At 38.7% G+C, this 17,547-nt stretch overlaps 1 pseudogene; it reads left to right on the top strand.

Annotated features, from left to right (window-relative positions):
• Positions 1-456: 456 nt before the first annotated feature.
• Positions 457-6,062, top strand: LOC125096381 (proteasome subunit beta type-3-like; annotated as a pseudogene).
• The last annotated feature ends 11,485 nt before the right edge of the window (positions 6,063-17,547 follow it).

Genomic DNA, 17,547 nt, shown 5'->3' on the forward strand with positions numbered 1-17,547 from the left:
CAGAGATCACAAATAGGCAGAGAGGCAGGCAGAGAGAGAGGAAGGGAAGCAGGCTCCCCACTGAGCAGAGAGCCTGATGTGGGGCTCAATCCCAGGACCCTGAGATCATGACATGAGCCAAAGGCAGAGGCTTTAACCCACTGAGCCACCCAGGTGCCCCAAAAATGAAACAGGTTCTAAACCTACTTATTTTTTTGGACTAGGAGCATGGTATTGAGTATATAAGAAATATATACTGACTTTTCCTTCACATTCTTGGTTTGTTTGGGATGGTTCCAATTAATGCCTATTGTTTTGACATAATATTGCCCCCTCTCACAGCAGTGCCCCAGTCTTGATGATGAATTATATCTTATAGTTAATTCAGGGAAGATGAGCTTAATATTTTTACCAGATTCAAATTTAGTAAGAATTTTCTACATTTATAAAAGGTTCCTGAGATGCGTTATCAATCACATGGCCTCTTGGGTAAGACTTCTAGAACTACAGTAGCTAAGGAATATGATGTATAGCCAGATGAAAATAACAAATAGTTAATAATAGTAGGCAGGTTTTCAGTTAATGGACTCCTGTTAATTATGGATCTTGGACCACATCACATTTACCTGCTCTGTTTATGAACAATACATATTCCAAGAAGCCGTTTGGGAATCTACATTTGGAATGAGCATGCCAGGTATTCTGAAGCATGCTAAAATTTGAAAACTGTTGGGTGTAGAAGAAAGTGGCTTTCTCAGGCAGATCTATGTTTGAATTGTTGAACCCCCATCTTTGGAATATTGTGAAATCATGAACTACTTTTACCAATCAAAACTTTTGTAAAATGGGGGAAAAGACTACTTGCCTGACAGAGTTAGTGTTCTTAAATGAACTTTATTAGTCTTCATTTCCAAAGTAGCAAACTTTCCATTAGTCATTCAACGTGTTGGAATTCACTCCTTGATAAAATCCTAAAAGTTCTTTTATCTTCAACTACCCTTATTAAAATTAAGAGAGGAGAGAAAATTCAGGGAAGATGGCAGAGTAGGAGGAGACTGAGCTCACCTCATCCCACAGACCGCTAAGATAACAGCTGTACCTATGCAACTACTTCTGAAAATGACTTGATGACTGGCAGAACAGACCTTTCATAGTCAATTGTAAAGAGGCCACATGAAAAAGGGTAGGTGGGAGGAGTGGGAAAATGGTTGGGAACCAAAACCCCTGTGAAACTAACCACAAATGGGAGGGACACCACAAGCATGGAGAAGAAAAAAGGATCAGAGTTCACACCATGCACCCCTGGAACAGAGGACCCACATTGGGAAGGCAAGTGCCCATAACCTATGGTCTTGAAAACCAGTGGGGTTTAACTCCAGGAGCTTTTAAAATCAGCAGGGCTTAGCATACTTTTAAAATTAGCCACCTTAAGTCTCGGAGAGCAGAAGGGCAAGGAAACGGATTCTCTGCCCATAACCAGCTTAATAACTCACCCAAGACAGCAGAAAAGCTGCATTTGAAAAGAGCCTTGGGTATACGTAAAGGAGATTAATTTACTAATTTCAGAATGTGCACTGGAAGGACAGGGATCCTCATGAGATTTTGCCAGGAAAAAACAACAACAACGACGACAACAACAAAAAAAACCTGGCAGCCACCTTTCTCTTCTCCAGCCAGGAAACACACTTGTGTGAGCCAGTGTTAACACTTTCCACCTCTCTCCACCACACTGTCCACCCTGCCATCGGGTTTCCCTACAGATTCACCTCATCTAATCCACCTGCCTCAATAGGCATCCCACACCCTGTAATCCCCACTGACCAGGATCGGCGATACTCCAAAGTGACTCCTGCCTTGCGGAGTTGGGGAGATAACCCCACACACCAGTGTGCCCAGTTTCACCAACTGATCCTCTTAGCTGGCTGCACAGGAAGCAAACTCACCACTTTTACACCTGTAGCTATGGCAGAGAGGCTAACTGCAGCTGCTTAATCTGACCGCAGCCCACCAATGAAAGCCTCTCAGTTGGCCTTGCAGGGAGCAAGCCCGGCCTTTTGGTGTGCCTGCAACTGGCAGAGAGGCTAACTGCAGCCAGCTACTCTGACTGCCAACACTATCCAACACGGTGGCCTTCAGAGGCCTCTCATCCATACAGGGACCAAACCCTGCCCAGTGTGCCCACAGCAGTCGTTGGCTCATTGCAGCAGGCTGAGATAAAGTGGATTAGCCACAAAAGCAGGGCAAAAGCAGCCCACATAAGAGACACCACTGCTGTGCCTGGTTCTAATGATTAGGGATGATTTGGACCACAGGACCTCTTCTACACAAGGACACTACCTTCAAGACAAGGAGATGGAGATGACCTAATACATAGAAACAAAGTTAAGCAAAATGGAACAGAGGAATATGTGCCAGCTGAAAAAATAAGACAACAGAGAAAACAACAAAATGTTACTGAGATAAGCAAAATGAGTATTAGGGAGGGCACGTATTGCCCAGAGCACTGGGTGTTATATGTAAATAATGAATCTTGGAACACTACGTCAAAAACTAATGACAATACAGTATGGTGACTAAAATAATAAAACATAAATAAAATAAACTCTAATTTCACAAAGGTGAGGAAAAAAAAAAGAATAGCACAGAGGACTTTAGGGGAAGGAGAGAAAATTAAAGAGGGGGAATCAAAGGGGGAGATGAACCATGTGAGACTCTGGACTCCAGGAAACAAACTGAGGGTTATGGAGGGGAGGGAGATGATGTGATGGGGTAACATAGGGATGGGTATTAAAGAGGCCACACGTGATGAGCACTGGGTGTTATATGCAACTAATGAATCATTGAACACTACATTGAAAACTAATGATGTACTATATGTTGGTAGCTGAACATAATAAAAATTTTATGGAGTATTATGCCTCCATCAGAAAGGATGAATACCCAACTTTTGTGCAACATGGACAGGACTGGAAGATATTATGTTGAGTGAAATAAGTCAAGCAGAGAGAGTCAATTATCATATGGTTTCACTGATTTGTGGAGCATAACAAATAGCATGGAGGACAAGGGGAGTTAGAGAGGAGAAGGGAGTTGAGGGAAATTGGAAGGGGAGGTGAACCGTGAGAGACTATGGACTCTGAAAAACAACCTGAGGGTTTTGAAGGGGTGGAGAGTGGGGAGCTGGGGGAGCCAGGTGGTGGGTATTAAGGAGGGCACGGATTGCATGGAGCACTGGGTGTTGTGCAAAAACAATGAATACTGTTATGCTGAAAAGAAATAAAAAATAAATTAATTAAATAAAATAAATTTTAAAATGAGTTAAAAACCTAAAAAAAAAAAATCCTTAGCAATTCAATCCAGCTAAAAAATCTGCACAAAACACCACTATTGTATTCAGCTGTAGAAAATGTTAATTTTATTATCTCAGTTGTTTTTGTACTGTTTTAATGTAGGAGGTTTATATGCTCATAAAAGTTTTGAAAAGTTTTCCCAGTAGAAAAGAAATAAAAGATCTGCAAATTTGAAAATAAATAAATAAATAAAAATAAAAATAAATTTTTTAAAGCAATATGTCTGATAAAGAATGCAAAGTAATGGTCATAAATGGTCATAGTTAATGGACTTAAAAATGTTTATACTCAGTAAGAACTTCAGCAAATAGAAAATGAGAAAGTAAGAGATGAATTCAACAAATTAAAACTGCAGTAGAGGGAATAACAGCAGATTAGAGTATGCAGAGGAATGAATCGGGATTCTGGAAGACAGGAAAATCAAAAGCAAATAAGCTGAACAGCATAAAGGAAAAAAATTAAAAATGAGAATAAGTTGATTCAGTAAATTTGCAGAATACAAAATTAACATACAGAATCAAAGCAGAAAAGAAATTGAGAAAATAATCCCATTTGTAATTACATCAAAAAGAATAAAATACCTAGGAATAAACTTAACCAAGGAGGTAAAAGACCTGTACTCTCAAAACCATAAAACATTGATGAAAAAAAAAAAATTGAAGATTGCACAAATGGAAATATATCCCATAACAATGGATTAAAAGAATTTGTATTGCTAAAATATCAATAATACCCAAAGCAATCACAACCTTGGGAAGAAACCAACAGGATTTTCCACGGAACCAAAATACTACTAAAATTTGTATGAAGCCAAAAAAGACCCCCAAATAGCCAAAGCAATCTTGAGAGAGAAGAATAATGCTAGAGATACCACAATCCTAGATTTCAAGATATATGCTACAAAGCTATAATAATTAAAGCAGTATGGCACACACAAAAAAAAAGACACATAGATCAGTAGAACAGAGAGCCCAGAAATAAACCCACATTTACATGGTCAATCTACAACAAAGGAGGCAAGAATATACAGTGGGAAAAAGTTTCAATAAATGGTGTTGGGAAAACTGGACCATTTCTTTATACCCTACACAAAAATAAACTCAAAGTAGATTAAAGACCTAAGTGTGAGACCTGAAATCATAAAACTTGTAGAAGAAAATGTATGCATTTTCTCTTTGATATCAGCCTCAGCAACATTTTCTAGACATCTCTCTAATGCAAAGGAAACAAAAGCAACAATGAACTATTGGGACTAAGAACAAAATTTGCCTGATTTCAAGCTTTACTACAAAGCTTTGATCACCAGGACAACATGGTACTGGCACAAAAACAGATACATAGACCAATAGAACAGAGTAGAGAGCCCAAATATGGACCCTCAACTCTATGGTCAAATAATCTTCGACAAAGCAGGAAAAAATATCCAGTGGAAAAAAGACAGTCTCTTCAATAAATGGTGCTGGGAAAATTGGACAGCCATGTACAGAAAAATGAAACTTGACCATTCTCTTACACCATACACAAAGATAAACTCGAAATGGATAAAAGACCTCAAGGTGAGGCAGGAATCAATCAGAATCCTAGAAGAGAATATAGCCAGTAACCTCTTCGACATCGGCCACAGCAACTTCAAGACATGTCTTCAAAGGCAAAGGAAACAAAAGCGAAAATGAACTTTTGGGATTTCATCAAGATCAAAAGCTTCTGCACAGCAAAGGAAAGAGTCAACAAAACAAAGAGGCAACCCACGGAATGGAAGAAGATATTCTCAAATGACACTGCAGACAAAGGGCTGATATCAAGATCTATAAAGAACTCCTCAAACTCAACACACACAAAACAGATAATCATGTCAAAAAATGGGCAGAAGACATGAACAGACAGTTCTCCAAAGAAAGCATACAAATGGCTAACAGACACATGAAAAAAATGTTCATCATCATTAGCCATCAGGCAGATTCAAATCATAACCACATGGAGATACCACTTTATACCAGTTAGAATGGCCAAAATTAACAAGACAGTAAACTGCACTTGTAATATTGTAATAACATTGTATGGTGACAGTGACTGCAATGATCACAGTGGGTATCATGTATAGAATTCTTGAACCAATGTTGTACACCTGAAACTAAATACAACATTGTATGTTAATTACACCTCAAAAAATAATAAGACAAATAAAACTAATATAACTATTAGTCCTAATTCCAGGCCCTGGTGGTGACCACAGAATTCCAGAAGAGCTTTCTCATGCCTGACTGGCTATATATCAGACTGGCCAGACTCACCATCAATGTCCAGACTATTGCCCAGCACCTCAAGTTCTGGATGAACCTGTATGAGCTAAGGTATGGTTGGCGGAGCAAGCCTTATATCCTCATGAGTATAGTGGTTAACCTCCTCTGAGAAACAGTTGTCCAATACTACACTTTGGGTTGGTCCCAAAGATCTTTAGGCCTTTCATTGCTCTCTACATCTCATCAGCTGCCCCATGGTGACTGACAACTTTGTGGTCAGCAGCATGTGCAGTAAACAAATGGAGTCAAACATGAATCCAGAGCACTTGCTTGAAACCATATCACAAGACATGCTGAATGTGTGGACCAAGATGCAATGTGAGGCATGGGAGTCATTGTTCACATTTACCCTTTTGAAAAGGACAAAATCACCACCAAGAGACTGAAAGCCCAAAGGGACTTATTTTCAATCCCCAGACCCCACTCAAAAAAAAAAAAAAAAAAAAAGTTTTCTTACACATATGCACACATACACACACACACACCTTACATCACACAAAAATTAACTCAAAATGATTAAAGACTTGAAGACCTAAAACCAAAACACTCTAAGAAAACAAAGGCAATAAGCTCCTTGACACTGATTTTGTCAATGAATATTTTTATCTGACACCAAAAGCAAAGGCAACAAAAGTAAAAACAAGTGGGAGTACATGAAACCAGAAATCTTCTGCAGAGCAAGGGAAACCATCAACATAATGAAAAGGCAACAAACTGAATGGGAGAAGATATTTGCAAGTCACATATCTGCTAAGGAACTACTATTCAAAACATATAAAGAACTTATACAACTCAAAAAAACAAAAACCAAACAATTAAAAATTGGCAGAGAATCTGAACAGACACTTTTCTAAACAAGACATACAGATATCCAACAGGTACATGAAGATATGGTAAATATCACTAATCAGCAGGGAAATGCAAATCAGAATCACAGTGAGATATTTCACACATGTAGGAATGGCTAGTATCAAAAAACACAAGAAATAACAAGTGCTGGCATTCATGTAGAGATTAAGAAAACTCTTGTACACCATTGGTAGAAATGTAAATTGGTACAACCACTATGGAAAACAGTGTGAAAGTTCTTCAAAAAATTCAAAGTAGAACTACCATATGATCCAGCAATTCCACTCTGGGTATTTATCTTAAGAAAATGAAAATACTGATTCGAAAAGATATATGCATCCCATATTCATTGAAGTGTTATTTATAATACCCAAGACATGGAAACAACCTAAGTGTCCCCCAATGGATGAACGAATAAAGATGAGGGGATACACACACACACACAAAATGAAATACTGAGCTATTAAAAAGAATGAAGTTTTGGCACATGTAGCAAAATAAATGGACCTTGAAGGTATCATGCTATGAAATTAGAGAAAGACAAATACTGTATATCTCTCTTCTACATGGAATCTTAAAAAAACAACCAACCAACCAACCAACAAACACATAGCTACAGAGAACAGACTGGTACCAGAATGTGTGTATGGCATGGGGGGTGTCAAAATGAGTGAATGTTGTCAAAGGGTATGAATTTCATAATAAAATAAGTCATGGGGATATAATGTACAGCATGATGACTATAGTTAAACTGCATTATATATTACTAAGTTGCTAAGAGAATAGAACTCACAAGTAAAAATTCGTAGCTATGAATTATGACATGTTAATTAGCCTTATTGTGATGACCATTTCATAAAATATACAAATATCAAATCATTACATTGCATGACTGAAACTAATGTTATATGTCAATTATATTTCAATAGAAAAAATGTTGAAATTCTCTTAAAAGATATGAAGGGAGAAGAGAATGTAACCATTACTTCTACTTCCAGTTTCACATAGCAGTAGAATGTTAAAAAGTAATTTTGTTACATAAATTATTATACCCTATAACATTTGATTGATTAGAATTACATGAACTTTTATACTTTTTAATATTGTCTATCAAAGTTGAGAAACAGACAATGATCTAGGAAACTAAAAATTTTAAGGGTATATAGGAAAGATGCCATTTCCACTTAGGAGACCAGAATACTGAGAAAGTGGTTTACCCAAGTTGGATAACTATTAAGTAGTAGGGCCATGATCCTAATCTAGATTCCTGACATCAAACTGCCCCTACCTCCTTTTTAATGCTAGGCATGGAGCCTAATGCAGGGCTTGAACTCAAGACCCCGAGATCAGGACTTGAACTGAGATCAAGAGTTGAGCACTTAACCAACTGAGACATGCAGGTGCCCCAAACTCCTTTTTATTTTTTAATTTTTTATAAACATATAATGTATTATTAGCCCCAGGTGTACAGGTCCGTGAATCGCCAGGTTTACATGCTTCACAGCACTCACCATACCACATACCCTCCCCAATGTCCATAACCCCACCGCCCTCTCCAAACTCCTTTTTAAAAAACAAAAGTCAGGGTCAGGGAGTGCCTGGGTGGCTCAGTCAATTGCGTGTCTACCTTTGGCTCAGGTCATGATCGTGGGGTCCTGGGATTGAGTCCTGCATCAGTGGTCCCTGCTCAGCAGGGAGTCTGCTTCTACCTCTTCCCTGCCTCCTCCAGTCATGTACACTCTTGCTTGAGCTTTCTCAAAGAAGAAGAAGAAAAGAAAAAAAGACCCAAATGACCAAGGTAAATCACATATCAGGTTACAAAAACAATTAAATAAATTTAAGATTAAAATCTTATTAAACATCTTTTCTGACCACAACAGTATAAAAGTAGAAATCAGCTATAAGAAAATTTTGAAAAAAGAAAAGAAAACCACAAGCAGAAACTAAATAACATGCTACTAAACAATCGTTGGGTCAAAGAAGAAATCAAAAAGGAAATAAAAACATACCATGAGACAAATGAAAATGAAAGCAATACTCCAAAATCTATGGGACATAGCAAAAACATTCTAAGAGGGAAGTTTATAGTGATACAGGACCACCTTAAATAACAAGAAAAATCTCAATCTACCCTTATACCTAAAGCAACTACAAAAAGACCAAAAAACAAAGTTAGTAGAAGGAAATAATAAAGATCAAAGCATAAATGAAAGAAATAGAGATTTAAAAAATAGAAAAGAATGGGGCGCCTGGGTGGCTCAGTGGGTTAAAGCCTCTGCCTTCGGCTCAGGTCGTGACCCCGGGGTCCTGGGATCGAGCCCCGCGTCGGGCTCTCTACTCCTCAGGGAGCCTGCTTCCTCCTCTATCTCTGCCTGCCTCTCTGCCTCCTTGTGATTTCTGTCTGTCAAATAAATAAATAAATCTTTAAAAAAAAATAGAAAAGATTAATTAAACTAAGAACTGGTTCTTTGAAAAGATAAATGAAATTGATAAACCTTCAGCTAGACTTTAAAAAAAGAAAAGAAAGAAAGAAAGAAAAGAAAAGGAGAGAGAAGGCAAGATGGCCCAAATAAATTTAGAAATAAAAGAGAAGTTACAACTAATACCACAGAAATAATAAAGATCATTTAAAAACTACTATAGGGGTACCTAGGTGGCTCAGTGGGTTAAAGCCTTTGCCTTTGGCTCAGGTCATGGTCTCAGGGTCCTGGGATCGAGCCCCACATTGGTGGGGAGCCTGCTTCCCCCTCCCTCTCTGCCTGCCTCTCTGCCTACTTGTGATCTCTGTCTGTCAAATAAATAAATAAAATCTTAATAAAAAACTACTATAAACAATTATATGCTAACAAATTAGAGAACCTAGAAGAAATGGATAGATTCTTAAAAACATAAAATCTTCCAAGATTAAATCAGGAAGAAACAAATTTTGATTAAGAGGAGGAACAAGATGGCAGAAGAGAAGGAGACATAAATATTATCCGGCCCCAGGAGTTCAGCTAGATAGTTATCAAACCATTCTGAATACCTACAAATTCAACAGGAGATCAAAGAAAAGAATAGCAGCAACTCTATGAAGAGAAAAGCAACCACTTTCTGGAAGGTAGGACATGTGGAGAGTGAATCCAAGGCTATATATGGGAAGGTAGACCACAGGGGGAGGGAGCCCCCATCAGCCAGCTCCTGGCAAGTGATAGAGCAGCAGAACACAAAATGGGAACTTTTAGAAGTCTGCTCTATGGAGGGACATAGCTCCAGTGGCCAAAAGTGGGGTGGAATCCTCACTGGGACAGTGTGGTCTCAGGACCTGAGGGGACACAGAAAGACCAGGGGTGTCTGAGTGTGGCAGAGCTCCCAGGTATCAGAGCAGGGAAGCCAGCTGAAAAGAAGGAGCTGAAGAGTGGACTCTCAGCTCGGGGTTATCTTAAACTATGATCTGAGGAATAGCCAGGCCACCTCAGGAATGGCAGATCTGGAGAGACGCCCCCGCCTTCCTCCACCAGGAGGAGCAGTGTGGGAGCATGCCACAGGAATCTGCTGGTTTAGAGACTCCACACGGGGTCATGTGCCAGAGACAGAAACAGTCACAGGCTGGGTGAGCACAAAGTGCAGCTGGAGACCAAGGTCACAGAGTGATTTACTGCTTTTCTCTGAGGGTGTACTGAGAAGTGGGGCCCCAAGCTCTTGGCTACTCTGGGTTGGAGACTGGGAAGCTGCCAACTTTATTCCCATCCTATACGGAAATCACTCAGGGAACAAAAACTCCCAAGAGCAAAACGGAACAGATTACATAGGCCAGCCCCTGGCAAGGGCAGTGCAATTCCACCTCGGGGCAAAGGTCTTTAAGAATCACTGCAACAGGGGCACCTGGGTGGCTCAGTGGGTTAAGCCACTGCCTTCGGCTCAGGTCATGATCCCAGGTCCTGGGTTCAAGCCCCGCATCGGGCTCTCTGCTCAGCAGGGAGTCTGCTTCCTCTTCTCTCTCTGCCTGCCTCTCTGCCTACTTGTGATTTCTCTCTGTCAAATAAATAAATAAAATCTTTAAAAAAAAAAAAAAAAGAATCACTGCAACAGGGGCGCCTGGGTGTCTCAGTGGGTTAAGCCTCTGCCTTCGGCTCAGGTCATGATCTCAGGGTCCTGGGATCTGGTCCCACATCAGGCTCTCTGCTTGGCAGGGAGCCTGCTTCCCTCTCTCTCTCTCTGCCTGCCTCTCTGTCTACTTGTGATCTCTGTCTGTCAAATAAACAAATAAAATCTAAAAAAAAAAAAAAAATGTTTAAAAAAATAGAAGGAGAGATAAAAAGCTTTCGGGAAAAACAAAAACCAGAAGAATTTGCGAACACCAAACCAGCCCTACAAGAAATATTGAAAGCGGTTCTCTAAGCAAAGAGTAAAAGTAGCAGACCAGAAAGAAACAGACAATATACAGTAACAGTCACCTTACAGGCAATACAATGGCACTAAATTCATATCTTTCAATAGTTACCCTGGATGTAAATGGGCTAAATGCCCCAATCAAAAGACACAGGATATCAGAATGGATAAAAAAAAAAAAACAAGACCCAATGATATGCTATGTGCAAGAGACTCATTTTAGCCAGAAGGACACCTCCAGATTTAAAGTGAGATGGTGGAAAACAATTTACCATGTTAATGGACATCAAAAGAAAGCTGGGGTGGCAATCCTTATATCAGACAAATTAGATGTTAAACCAAAGACTATAGTAAGAGATGAGGAAGGACACTACATCATACTTAACGGGTCTGTATAACAAGAAGACCTATCGATTTCAAATATCAATGCCCCTAACATAGGAGCAGCCAACTATATAAACCAATTAATAACAAAATCAAAGAAATACATTGACAACAATAGAATAATAGTAGGGGCTTTAACACCCCCCTCACTGAAATGGACAGATCATCCAAGCAAAAGATCAACAAGGAAAAAAAGGCTTTAAATGACACATGGGACCAGATGGACATCACAGATATATTCAGAACATTCCATCCAAAAGAAACAGAATACATATTCTTCTCTAATGCACATGGAACATTCTCCAGAATAGATCACATCCTGGGTCACAAATCAGTTCTCAACCAGTACTAAAAGACTGGGATCATTCCCTGCATATTTTCAGACCACAATACTTTGAAACTAGAACTCAACCATAAGAGGAAAGTTGGAAATAACTCAAGTACGGAGGCTAAAGAGCATCCTCCTAAAGAATGAATGGGTCAACAAGGAAATTAAAGAAGAATTTTAAAAATTCATGGAAACGAATGAAAACACAACTGTTCAAAATCTTTGGGACACAGCAAAGGTGGTCCTGACAGCAAAGTATATAGCAATACAAGACTTTCTCAAGAATCAAGAAATGTCTCAAATACACAGCCTAACCCTACACTTAAAGGAGCTGGAGAAAGAACAGCAAAAAAGCCTAAATCCAGCAGAAGAGAAATAATAAAGATCAGAGCAGAAATCAATGAAATAGAAGCCAAAGGAACAATAGAACAAATCAGCAAAACTAAGAGCTGGTTTTTGAAAGAATTAATAAGATTGATAAGCCCCTGGCAAGACTTATCAAAGAGAAAAGAGAAAAAACCCAAATGAATAAAATCAAGAATGAAAGAGGAGAGATCACAACCAACACCAAAGAAATACAAACAATTATAAGAACATACTATGATCAACTATATGCCAGCAAATTAGATAATCTGGAAGAAATGGATGCATTCCTAGAGATGTATAAACTACCAAAACTAAACCAGGAAGAAATAGGAAACTTAAATAGACCAATAACCAGTAAGGAAATTGACGCCATCATCAAAAATCTCCCAGCAAATAAGAGCCCGCCCAGGGCCAGGTGGTTCCCAGGGAAATTCTTCCAAACATTAAAGAAGAACTAATACCTATTCTCCTGAAACTGCTCCATAAAACAGAAATGGAAGGAAAACTTCCAAACTCATTTTATGAGGTCAGCATTACCTTGATCCCAAAACCAGACAAGAACCCCATCAAAAAGGAGAATTACAGACCAATATCCTTGATGAACACAGATGCAAAAATTCTCATGAAAATACTAGCCAATAGGATCCAACAGTACATTAAAAGAATTATTCACCACGACCAAGTGGGATTTAGTCCTGGGCTGCAAGGTTGGTTCAACATCTTCAAATCAATCAATGTGATACAATACATTAATAAAAGAAAGAACAAGAACCATATAATACTCTCAATAGATGCTGAAAAAACATTTGACAAAGTACAGCATCCTTTATTGATCAAAACTCTTCACAGTATAAGAATAGAGGGTACATACCCCAATATCATCAAAGCCATCTGTGAAAAACCCACAGCGAATATTCTCATGGGGAAAAACTGAGAGCTTTTCCCCCGAAGGTCAGGAACAAAGAAGGGATGTCCACTATCACCACTGCTATTCAACATAGTACTAGAAGTCTTAGCCTCAGCAATCAGACAACAAAAAGAAATAAAATGTATCCCCATTGGCAAAGAAGAAGTCAAACTCTCACTCTTTGCAGATGATATGATACTTTATGTGGAAAACCCAAAAGACTCCACTCTAAAACTGCTAGAACTCATACAAAAATTCAGTAAAGTGTCAGGGAATAAAATAAATGCACAGATATCAGTTGCATTTCTATACACCAACAGCAAGACAGAAGAAAGAGAAATTAAGGAGTCAATCCCATTTACAATTGCACCCAAAACCATAAAATACCTAGGAATAAACCTAACCAAAGAGGCAAAGAATCCGTACTCAGAAAACTATAGAATACTCATGAAAGAAATCGAGGAAGACACAAAGAAATGGGAAAATCTTTCATACTCATGGATTGGAAGAACAAATATTGTGAAAATGTCTATGCTACCTAGAGCAATCTACACAGTTCATGTGCTCCCTATCAAAATACCATCAACTTTTATCCATTTTGAGTTTATCTTTGTGTACGGTGTAAGAGAATGGTTGAGTTTCATTCTTCTGCATATAGCTGTCCAGTTTTTCCAGCACCATTTATTGAAGAGACTGTCTTTTTTCCACTGGATATTTTTTCCTGTTTTGTCAAAGATTTTTTGACCATAGAGTTGAGGGTCCATACCTGGGCGCTCTACTGTTCCACTGGTCTGTGTGCCTGTTTTTATGCCAGTACCATGCTGTCTTGGTGATCACAGCTTTGTAGTAAAGCTTGAAATCAGGTAACGTGATAACCCCAGTTTTATTTTTGTTTTTCAACATTTCCTTAGCAATTCGGGGTCTCTTCTGATTCCATACAAATTTTTGGATTATTTGCTCCAGCTCTTTGAAAAATACTGGTGGAATTTTGATCGGAATGGCATTAAAAGTATAGATTGCTCTAGGCAGTATAGACATTTTAACAATGTTTATTCTTCCGATCCAAGAGCATGGAATGGTCTTCCATCTTTTTGTGTCTTCTTCAATTTCTTTCATGAGTGTTCTGTAGTTCCTCAAGTACAAATCCTTTACCTCTTTGGTTAGGTTTATTCCCAGGTATCTTATGGTTCTTGGTGCTACAGTAAATGGAATCGATTCTCTAATTTCCCTTTCTGTATTTTCATTGTTAGTGTATAAGAAAGCCACTGATTTCTGTACATTGACTTTGTATCCTGCCACGTTTCTGAATTGCTGTATGAGTTCTAGTAGTTTGGGGATGGAGTCTTTTGGGTTTTCCATATAAAGAATCATGTCATCTGCAAAGAGAGAGAGTTTGACTTCTTCATTGCCAATTTGGATACCTTTTATTCCTCTTTGTTGTCTGATTGCTGTTGCTAGGACTTCTAATACTATGTTGAACAAGAGTGGTGAGAGTGGGCATCCTTGTCGTGTTAGAATGGCCAAAATTAGCAAGACAGGAAACAACATGTGTTGGAGAGGATGTAGAGAAAGGGGAACCCTCTTACACTGTTGGTGGGAATGCAAGTTGGTGCAGCCTCTTTGGAGAACAGTGTGGAGATTCCTCAAGAAATTAAAAATAGAACTTCCCTATGACCCTGCCATTGCACTACTGGGTATTTACCCCAAAGATACAGATGTAGTGAAAAGAAGGGCCATCTGTACCCCAATGTTTATAGCAGCAATGGCCACGGTCGCCAAACTGTGGAAAGAACCAAGATGCCCTTCAACGGACGAATGGATAAGGAAGATGTGGTCCATATACACTATGGAGTATTATGCCTCCATCAGAAAGGATGAATACCCAACTTTTGTAGCAACATGGACGGAACTGGAAGAGATTATGCTGAGTGAAATAAGTCAAGCAGAGAGTCAATTATCATATGGTTTCACTGATTTGTGGAGCATAACAAATAGCATGGAGGACAAGGGGACTTAGAGAGGAGAAGGGAGTTGAGGGAAATTGGAAGGGGAGGTGAACCATGAGAGACTATGGACTCTGAAAAACAATCTGAGGGTTTTGAAGGGGCAGGGGGTGGGAGGTTGGGGGAACCAGGTGGTGGGTATTGGAGAGGGCATGGATTACATGGAGCATGGGTGTGGTACAAAAACAATGAATACTGTTACACTGAAAAAAAAATTTAAAAAATTTAAAAAATAAAAATGAGGACACTCTCTAAAAAAAAAAAAAAAAAAAAAAAAACCATCAACTTTTTTCAAAGAAATGGAACAAATAATCCTAAAATTTATATAGAACCAAAAAAGACCCTGAATAGCCAGAGGAATGTTGAAAAAGAAAACCAAAGCTGACAGCATCACAATTTAAGCTCTATTATAAAGCTGTCATCATCAAAACAGTATGATACTGGCACAAAAACAGACACATAGATCAATGGAATAGAAAAGAGCCCAGAAATGGACCCTCTACTCTATGGTCAGCTAATCTTTGACAAAGCAGGGAAGAATGTCCAATGGAAAAAAGACAGTCTCTTCAACAAATGTTGTTGGGAAAATTGGAAGCCATATGCAAAAGAATGAAATGGCCATTTCCTCATACCACACACGAAAATAGACTCAAAATGGATGAAAGACCTCAATGTGAGAAAGGAATCCATCAAAATCCTTGAGGAGAACATAGGCAGCAACCTCTTTGACCTCAGCTATAGCAACTTCTTCCTAGAAACATTGCCAAAGGCAAGGGAAGCAAGGGCAAATGTGAACCTTTGGGACTTCATCAAGATCAAAGGAAAGCACAGCAAAGGAAACAGTCAACAAAACAAAAAGACAACTGACAGAATAGGAGAAGATATTTGCAAACAGCATATCAGATAAAGGGCTAGTATCCAAAATCTATAAAGAACTTATCAAACTCAACACCCAGAGAACAAATAATCCAAGCAAGAAATGGGCAGAAGACATGAACAGACATTTCTGCAAAGAAGACATCCAGATGGCCAACAGATACATGAAAAAGTGCTCCACATCACTGGGCATCAGGGAAATACAAATCAAAACCACAATGAGACACCACCTCACCAGTCAGAATGGCTAAAATTAACAAGTCAGGAAATGACAGGTGTTGGCAAGGATGGAGAGAAAGGGGAACCCTCCTACACTGTTGGTGGGAATGCAGGCTGGTGCAGCTACTCAGGAAAATAGTATGGAGGTTCCTCAAAAAATTGAACATAGAGCTACCCTATGACAAGCAAATGTACTACTGGGTATTTATCCTAAAGATACAAATGTAGTGATCTGAAGGGGCACATGCACCCAAATGTTTATAACAGCAATGTCAAACTATGGAAAGTGAAACTATGGAAAGAACCTAGATGTCCATCAACAGATGAATGGATAAAGAAAATGTGGAGATTATACATATGTGTGTGTGTGAGTGTGTGTGTAACTGAATATTATGCAGCCATCAAAAAATGAAATCTTGCCATTTGCAACAACGTGGATGGAACTAGAGGGGTATTATGCTAAGCAAAATAAGTCAATCAAAGAAAGACAATTATCATATGATCTCACCGATATGAGGAATTTGAGAAACAAGACAGAGGATCATAGGGGAAGGGAGGGAAAAATGAAACAAGTTGAAACCAGAGAGGGAGACAAACTGTAAGAGACTCTTAATCAGGAAACAAACTAAGGGTTACTATGTGGAGGTGGGGGAGGGATGGGGTGGCTGGGTGATGGACACTGGGGAGGGTATGTGCCACGGTGAGTACACATTGTGTAAGACTGGTGAATCACAGACCTGTACCCATGAAACAAATAATACATTATATGTTAATATATATATATATATATATAAAATATATAATAATACATTATATGTTAATTTTAAAAAAAGACTCTTTCTCCCTCTCTCTCTGCCCCTCCTGCATTCCACATACATGTGCTCTCTCTAAAATAAATAAATCTTTAAGAAAAATAAGCCATAGTTTGGAAGAAAATATTTTTAGATCACATAAATTGCATTTATCCAGTATGTATAGAGAACTCTCAAAATGCAATAATAGGGAAACAATTCCATAAAAAGGGGAAAAGGGACAAAAAATTAGAATCGATCACACACATATTCCAATAAATATATGAAAAGATGCTCATTAGTCATTAGGGAAAGCTAATTAAAACCACAAGGAGATTTATTAGAATGTCTAAAATTTAAAAGATTGAACATATCAAATGTAGGTAAATATATGGAACATATGAAACTCACATGTACTGCTTTTGGGAATATAACATACCACTTTGGAAAATTGTTTGGAATTTTTTTTTTAAGATTTTATTTATTTGACAGAGAAAGATCACAAGTAGAGAGAGAGAGAGAGAGGAGGAAGCAGGCTCCCTGCCTAGCAGAGAGCCTGATGTGGGACTCGATCCCAGGACCCTGAGATCATGACCTGAGCTGAAGGCAGAGGCTTAACCCACTGAGCCACGCAGGCAGCCCCTGGAATTTTCTTATAAAGTTAAACATACACCTTCTATATCACTCAGCATTCCACTTCTAGATATTTATCGAAGAGAAACGAAAATATATGACTGTACAAAGGCTCATACCTAATGTTCATAGAAACTTCATTTGGGTTTTCCAGTTTTGGTGTAATACAAACACTGCTGTCTGAGCTGGAT

This window comes from Lutra lutra, chromosome 1 (genome assembly GCF_902655055.1).
Source record: "Lutra lutra chromosome 1, mLutLut1.2, whole genome shotgun sequence".
In the NCBI taxonomy this organism is placed as follows: Eukaryota; Metazoa; Chordata; class Mammalia; order Carnivora; family Mustelidae; genus Lutra; species Lutra lutra.